The sequence below is a fragment of the Adiantum capillus-veneris genome, chromosome 5 (assembly GCF_014529385.1).
Source record: "Adiantum capillus-veneris isolate H3 chromosome 5, ASM1452938v2, whole genome shotgun sequence".
Taxonomy (NCBI): Eukaryota; Viridiplantae; Streptophyta; class Polypodiopsida; order Polypodiales; family Pteridaceae; genus Adiantum; species Adiantum capillus-veneris.
The window spans coordinates 5,379,505-5,388,546 of NC_140935.1; positions in this window are offsets into that span (position 1 = coordinate 5,379,505).

Here is a 9,042-nt window from a genome sequence, read left to right on the forward strand (position 1 = left end):
GACTAAAAAGTCTTCCCACATCCCTAGGAAGGAGGGGGCGAGCCCTTATTGTAAGGGATGAGAGAGAAACACACACACACATACTCCAAAGCTCCCCCTTTACACAAAGGGAATACTGGACACATGTCAGGCTCCTAGGCTAGTTGCCCCCAAAATCCCCTTAAATCCTATTGGATGGCCATAAGGTGGACCAATGAGAATTAGGCCAGAGTAAAGTTAGTCTAATCAATCTAAAAATTCTTGATAAAAGAAAGAATAGAAATTAAGCTCCCTAGAAGAATATTGGACAGTCTACCAAGGGGTCCAATGAGCATCCAACAGCCCAATGGCTTGCCTGATTCCTATTGGCCAGAAGACTAAGAGGTCCAATGAGAGTTTAATCGAATTATTTAATTACTTAAGATCTCACAAAAGGAGAAAGGGGGACACTTGTCAAAAGGCTATCAATTATGCTTCTAATTTGTGATTGGCTAAGCTTTATAGGAGCCAATGGGAGGCCAACTGAGCATTTAGCAAGAGGTGTCGACCAAGAAGAGAGAGAGGGCTGCATTTTACTCTTACACATTGCCACACACACACACACACACAACTCATGTGTGCAAGAAGAACTCTATCTCCTTCTCCAAGCATTGAGAAGTAGAGGCATACACCAACAACTTTTGGCTATGGAATGAAAATCCAACCAAGAGCCAAGCTTCAATGGCGTGCTCATCTCCTCTACCATGCTAATTACTAAGCTAAGCTATGCTATTAGAGTGATTATGCGAGGAGAATACTTCTTTCTTGTAAGATACATCTTATTCCTCTCAATCTATCCTCATTCTCTGCTAGCTCTGACCATTTTTGAAGGTGTGTGAGGTCTTGGGACTGAGGCTAGGGACACTAGGTGTGTTTTTCAAGCATAATTTGGTGTGTAAAGCTTCCATCTTCATTGTACCACCTAGTTTTTTCAAGGAACACAAAGATTGTATTGTACAAAAGTCTCCTTTGATGGGAGAAGCTATAACACAAAGCCTTAATGGAGGGGGGACCGGCTCCATGTAAATCCGGTCCTCAATTGTTGTCAATTGTTCTATTTCTCTCTCTTTTCAAGTATTGTCAATGCCAAATTAGCTAGGTGTAAATTGCTATGTTGCTTTCTCAAATCAAGTACTCTCTCTATGCTGATTAGGAACTTGTTCTTAATGAAATGCTCACTATGTTATCAATTTCCGCTACACACAAGTTACTAGTGCATTAAATGTTACATTGGTATCAGAGCTCTTGGTTTCTCTTTTCTTGCTCAAGAAGAGATGTCCTCAAGCTTGCTACAAATGGTTGTTGTTATTAATTGCAAAATAGTAAGTAGAATAGGGATTTTTCATCCTTGAAGCACGCCTGCTTTATGCAGTTAACGCGGACACCGTCTAGAGCTATGGTCTTAATAATGGAGTCCTATGGGGCTTGCCTATGGCTAACCATTATTGAGCTATTAGAAGCTTGACAGGAACCGGTGCTGTCTTGGCTCTGTTGAACTCTCTCTTCAATTCCTTGCAATTAATAACATTCGAGCCATGGGTATAGATGCTTGAGTGCTTATCTTTGAAGGTAAAGAGGAGTAGAAAACTAGGGCTTGAAGTGCCAAAGTACAAGTAAAAATTTACACCTAAAATTTGCTGGTATGGTTGACAAGGGAAAAGGGATTGAAATGAATGTTGATAGCTTTGATTTTGCTAATTGAAATGAATGTTGATAGCTTTGATTTTGCTAATGTTGATAGCTTTGATTTTGCTAATGAAAGAGCAACTAATGATGCCCCTATGCTTGTAAATTATCTTGTTTCTAGGCTTCAAGCCCTGGACAATCCATCCCTCCAAGGTGAAGTGCTACAACAATTGTGCACCTATGATATTCTCCAAACTCCCCACCAAGAAGAGAGAGTACCTAGGAAGCCTCCTTGTGAGACTTCCAAAAGAGGACTCTCTTCGATAAGGGAAGAAAAGGAGGATCCGTACGAAGGGCTCAAAAATTTACTACTTGATGATGCATCTTCCTCTCAAAGGAGAACCCAAGTTTCAACGGTAGAGCCCCCACCGAAAGAACGAGAAATAACTGAGTCTCCTACCACCTCGGCGGAGATGGCTCCACGAAGACGGCGGGCAAAACGCTCTCCAACACCCCCTAAACGGAGAATACCATCGCATACTTCTCTACACCATAATTCAAAGAGGGACGAGAGAAAACAAGAGAAGAAAAAGGCGAGAAAGAGGTCACCCTCTTCTCCATCTTCTTCATCCTCTTCCTCTTTTGAAGAAAGTGATGGTGCAGACGAGGAGGAACAAGGGAAGAAAAAGGCGAGAAAGAGGTCACCCTCTTCTCCTTTCTCCTCATACTCTTCCTCTTCTGAAGAAAGTAATGGTGCAGCTCTTGAACCACCTAAAAGAAGAGGCCATAGGAAATTCTATGCCACTTGTAAGAGGTCGTCCAAGCTCAAAACGTTCAAAGAGGGAGGAAAGAACATCTCTTTCCTTACCTATGATGGCACTCTTGGTGCTACGGACAAAGTCTTGGCATTTATCCAGCAATTCGATGCGGCGTTTGGAGACGAGGGCTTCACGGAGTCCTCAAAGCTAGCCAAGCATTTTCAAAAGTCCGCCTGGCAATGGTAGTCTAGCCTACGAGCAAATGGTGAAGCTCCACGAACATGGAAAGCTTTAAGAGCTTCCATCATGAAGCAACTTTTGGCTACCGATGCCAAAGACAAAGTACTCACCGAATGGCGAAGCTTGAAGCTCTCTCCCTACGAATCTATTCACAAATATGTAGACAAGTTTTGGGATTTACACCTCAAAGCCACTGTCTTCAAAAAGATGGATTTTTGAGAGCAAAAACAATAATTTTGTGCGGGTTTAACGGAGGATATGGCGGAGTATGTTAACTCCCAAAGGCCACACACCATATCTGCAGTCATACACCATACTATGGTGGCTTCAAGAATCAATTTCCAACAAGGGGCTAAGAGACATCTTAAGCCCATGGAAAACAAGGACCGTAACGAGCCTAAGGAGAAGGACAACGTCCAAAAGTCTCCCAAAGGCAATGCCAACAACAACAAAGCTAAGGATAAGGGAGTTTATAAAGGCAAAAATAAACTCTCTCCTAAAGAGCTAGAGCGTTGTTGAAAAGATAACCGTTGTTTCAAGTGCGGGGAGTAACTGCATGCCTATCGTGCTTGTCCCCACAAGAGTACACGTAATGAGCCTCCTAGAGCTACCTTGGTCGAAATTCAAGAAGAGGATGCTCATCACAAAGGATCTTCTCTATGCCATGCTTGGGGAAAGGTAAAATAACATGATGCTTTCATTCTCTTTGACCCTGGTTCTACTCACAATTTCATATCCACAGAGTTGGCCACCAAGCTAGGCATCCAAGCCTATGAGATGGGAGATGTCCTACCTGCCGATGGTGCTTTCAAGGGGCAAGAAGCCTCAATCACTACCTTAATTGGGAAATTGAGGCTCCATGTCCAAAGCTATGTGGACAAGGAGGATTTCTTCATCTCTCCTCTGAAGCATGAGGATGTAATCCTAGGGGCACCATGGTTTGATCGCATGGCTGCCAATGTTGAATTCCCTGAAAGACAAATCTACTTTAGGTACAGGGAAAACGATATGTACATAGATGCTAAGGAATTGGGTAGTATCATACCCATTGTACATAAGCAAGCTTTCAATAAGTCAATAAAGAGCTCATTGTTGTGTACATGATTTTTGTTAAAGATTCTCAAAATGAACCTAATGTTTTAGCAAAAGAAGATATACCCAATCAAAAGGAGTTAGAGTTATCCAATTTCCTCAAGGGATTCCAAGATGTTTGTATTGAGGATATCCCTTGTGAGCTACCTTTCAAACGAGGGGATGACGACCATGCAATTGAACTTCTTCTAGGAAGCTCACCGCCTAATAAACCTTCTCATCGAGTTTCCCAAGCTCAACAGAAGGAGATTATGCAGCAAGTGCATGAGTTGGTTGAGAAAGGCATGGTTAGGCCTAGCTCATCTCCATTTTGTTCACGAGTGTTATTAGTGCAAAAGAAAAACGGCACATATCGTATGTGTGTCGACTATCAAGCAATAATAGGTTTCCTGTTCCACGGGTAGAAGACCTATTTGATAAGCTACAGGTGTTGACCTACTTCAATAGGATTGACCTAAAATGTGGCTACCATCAAATAAGGATAGTTGATCAAGACATTGTTAAGATCGCATTTCGCACTACGTTTGGTCTTTACGAGTACATTGTCATGCCTTTTGGCTTGACCAATGCACCAGGCACATTTAACTGCTTGACGGAGAAGCTATTCAAGCGTCATAGAATCTTTACTGGAGTGTTATTTGATGATATAATAGCCTACTCTAATTCATTAGATGAACACAAGCAACACCTCCAAGTAATATTTCAAGTTTTAGGAGAGAATAAACTTTATATTAATCGAAAGAAAAGTGAATTTTTCTTACAAGACATTCAATATTTAGGTCACATTATCTCTCAATATGGCATCCAAATGGATCCATCAAAGTTAGAGGTAATAAAAGGATGACCTAATCAAAGGAATTTGCACGAACTAAGAAGCTTCATAAGTATGTATGCATATTGTAGACGCTACATAGAAAAGTTCTCACAAATTGTAGGACCATTACATGACCTAACTAAGAAAAACGTTAGGTGTATATGGTCCACCAAGGAGAACAATGCTTTCAAAAAGCTTAAAGAGAAGCTTATCTCTCAACCTGTGCTTACACTATCGGATCTCTCAAAGCCATTTGAGGTCCAATGCGACGCTTGTGGTGATTGCCTTGGAAATTTTTTGCTACAAGAAGGGCATGCCATAGCCTATGAAAGTCGAAGGCTTGACCCTCTTGAGCAAGCTCTAGGCATATATGAGAAGGAACTCTTAGCAGTTCTACATGCTCTAGACTCGTGGAAGCACTATTTATTGGCGACTCCTTTCATTCTACAAACATGTCACCAAAGCCTGAAGTACTTCATAATGCAAACCAAGCTCTCCGACAAACAAATGAGGTGGGCAAATATTCTTTCGCAATTTCATTTTCATATTTCCCACATTGCTGGCAAGCATAATCAAGTGGCCAATGCACTCTCAAGACGACCGAGAGTGAATGCGGTATCCATAGCAACTCACAATGATCTATCTTCTATGATATATGAGTACGCTATCGATCCCAATTTTAGAGATGTGATTTCAGCCCTTGCACTAGGGAAGAAGGAAGAACCATTTACCCTACAAGATGGTTATCTTCTCTATGGCAATAGACTATGCATTACTAACTCACTAAATGAGAAAGTAATGTATGAATCTCATGCTCCTCCTTATGCGGGGCATAGAGGGATTCAGTCTACCCTAAAAGGGATAGAAACATACTTCTATTGGCCTGCCATGAAAGCAAACATACAAGAGTATGTTTCTAAATGTGTGGTATGCCAAAAGACGAAGTTTGATAGAGGGAAGCAACCTGGATTGCTTCAACCTTTGCCAATCCCTAATTCACCATGGGAGAGCATATCCATGGATTTTATCTTTGGATTGCCCAAGTCTATCCATGGGAATATAGGAATATGGACAATAGTAGACAACTTTAACAAACAAGCGAATTTCATACCTATCAAAAAGACTATCAAGGACCATCAAATGGCAACTCTCTTTACATCGCAAATCTTCAAATACCATGGCTTTCCAATGTCCATAGTGTCGGATAGAGATCCTAGAATGATCAGTAACTTCTGGAAGGATCTCTTAGAAAATTTAGGTACAAGGCTAAACTTCTCTTCGGCCTATCACCCCAAATGGATAGCCAAAGTGAAATAGCTAACCTAACAATTATTGATCTACTAAAAGCTTATGTCACAAAAGTAGATCAAAAGTCCCAATGGGGGAAGTACTTACCTTTAGTGGAGTATGCTTACAATAACACTGTACATACCTCCACAGGAAAAGCACCTTTCTGAGGTAATTGAGGGAAGATTAAAAAATCCTCTGCTACTCAAGTTACATGGAAAGATCATTGCTGTAGATGAAGTCAAGACCTGCATAAATATTTCCAAAAGATTAAGGATGCTATTTCCATCTCTCAAGAAAGGCAAAAAGCTGTTGCCGATAAGCATAGAAGGGTTTTAGCCTTTAAACAGAATGATTGGGCCTTGCTTAAGTTTCCCAAGGCTCGATTAAGGCACACAACATGCAAGAATCCTACAGGACACCAAAAGTACTATGCTAAGCTAGCAAAAAGGTACTATGGTCCCTTTCAGATTCTTAGGCCAATCAATGAGATGGCCTATCAACTCAAGTTGCCCAGCCATTGGCTAATACACAATGCTTTCCACATGATCCTACTAAAGCCTTACAAAGGAAAGCCACCTCAACACAAAATTATTGAAGATCCGCCGAAGATCGAGGACCAAGAAGAGGTGCTGCAGCCCGAGTCCATTCTCCGACATGAAGACAAGGTATTATGTGGCGGTAAGATTATCCGCCGATATCTTATCAAGTTTAAAAATTATCCTTTTGAAGATGCTAGATGGATGCAAGGCATACAATTAGAGGATAACCTAAACCTTGTTAGTACTTACAATGATTTCCTAGAGTAAGCAAATGTAAATATGTATAAATGAGCAAAAGTTGTGTCTTATAAGACTCTCTTTTTCTTTATTGTGCGCACATGTTGATAGTATGCATGCTTAGGATCACATTTGTGGAGACGAAGTCTCCCAAACACCAAGTAGAGTTTGTCACTCTACTATAGAAGATTGATATGGACTAAAGTGCAGACATGGTTCAGGCAGCAAAGGCTCTCAAGCACCAAATGGACTAGTCATCCATTCTAGAATGCTGTCGTAGGGTAAAATAGGGATCCTCTACCCGCTAGCAAATAGACTAATGACTAGGCTTTATCTTCTCTACCTCATAGTTGAGGACGACTATGATTTCAAGAGAGAGATAATGTCATAAAAACTAATATCTAATACCCCCAAATGATTTTCTCGTGTTAAACTGATCATCTAATATGGGAAATTACCAAGGGAGTAAAAGCTAGAATATTGGTAAGGGTGCCAGCAGACCGATCTTTGGCAGGGATCCAAAGGAGGAAAAATAGGGATCCAAAGAGGGACAATCTGCAAAAGAGCAATGTGCTTCAATGGGGCTCAAAAGACCTAAGGTTCAACCCCATTAAGACTTCCATAGGCTAAAGTTCCTAATTTTAATTATATTGTCCAAAGGCCAAAGTAGGGGAAATATTGGATGGTCATGGGAAGACTAAAAAGTCTTCCCACATCCCTAGGAAGGAGGGGACGAGTCCTTATTGTAGGGGATGAGAGAGAAACACACACACACACACACACACACACACACACTCCAAAACTCCCCATTTACACAAAGGGAATACTGGACACATGTCAAGCTCCTAGGCCAGTTGCCCCCAAACTCCCCTCAAATCCTATTGGATGGCTATAGAGGTGGACCAATGAGAATTAGGCTAGCGTAGAGTTAGTCTTATCAATTTAAAAATTTATAAAAGAACCAATAGAAATCAAGCTCCCTAGAAGACTATTGGACAGTCTACCAAGAGGTCCAATGAGCATCCAACAGCCCAATGGCTTGCCTGATTCCTATTGGCCAGAAGACTAAGAGGTCCAATGAGAGTTTAATTGAATTATTTTATTACCTTAAGCTCTCACAAAAGGGGAAAGGGGGACACTTGTCAAAAGGCTATCAATTATGCTTCTAATTTGTGATTGGCTAAGCTTTACAGGAGCCAATGGGAGGCCAACTGAGCATTTAGCAAGAGGGGTTGACCAAGAAGAGAGAGAGGGCTGCATTTTACTCTTACACATTGCCAAACACACACACACAACTCATGTGCGCAAGAAGAAGTCCATCTCCTTCTCCGAGCATTGAGAAGTAGAGGCCTACACCAACAACTCTTGGCTATGGAATGAAAATCACCAAGAGCCAAGCTTCAATGGCATGCTCATCTCTTCTACCATGCTAATTACTAAGCTAAGCTATGCTATTAGAGTGATTATGTGAGAAGAATACTTCTTTCTCGTAAGATACATCTTCTTCCTTTCAATCTATCCTCATTACCTGCTAGCTCTCACCATTTTTGAAGGTGTGTGAGGTCTTGGGACTGAGGCTAGGGACACTAGTGTGTTTTTCAAGCATAATTTGGTGCATGAAGCTTCCATCTTCAATGTACCAACTAGTTTTGTCAAGGAACACAAAGATTGTATTTTACAAAAGTCTCCTTTGATGGGAGAAGCTATAATACAAAGCCTTAATGGAGGGGGGATCGGCTCCATGTAATTCCGGTCCTCAACTATTGTCAATTGTTCTATTTCTCTCTCTTTTCAAGTATTGTCAATGCCAAATTAGCTAGGTGTAAATTTCTATGTTGCTTTCTCAAATTAAGTACTCTCTCTATGCTCATTAGGAACTTGTTCTTAATGAAATGCTCACTATGTTATCAATTTCCGCTACACACAAGTTACTAGTGCATTAAATGTTACACATAAGTTGTGTGTATGTGCGCGCGCACGCGCGTGTGTGTGTGTAGCAAAGTGAGTCAGACTAAAAATGCCAACCCTCTCTCTACTTGCTCGACCCCTCTTTCTTTGCTCTTGCTTGGCTTCCCATTGGTTCTTGCAGGGCTTAGCCAATAACAAATAAAAAGCATAATTGATAGCCTTGTGAGATGTGTCTCCCTTTCCTCTTTTGTGAGAGCGCGCTTTAGGTAATTAAATAATGAATTTAAACTCTCATTGGACCTTTAAGCCTTCTGGCCAATAGGAATCAAGCACACCATTGGGCTGTTGGATGCTCATTGGACCCCTTGGTAGACTGTCCAATAGTCTTCTAGGGAGCTTAATTTCTATTAATTCTTTTATCAAGCATTTTTAAATTGATTAGACTAATTTTACTCGAGCCTAATTCTCATTGATCCACCTTTATGGCCATCTAATAGGATTTGAGGGGAGATTGGGGACA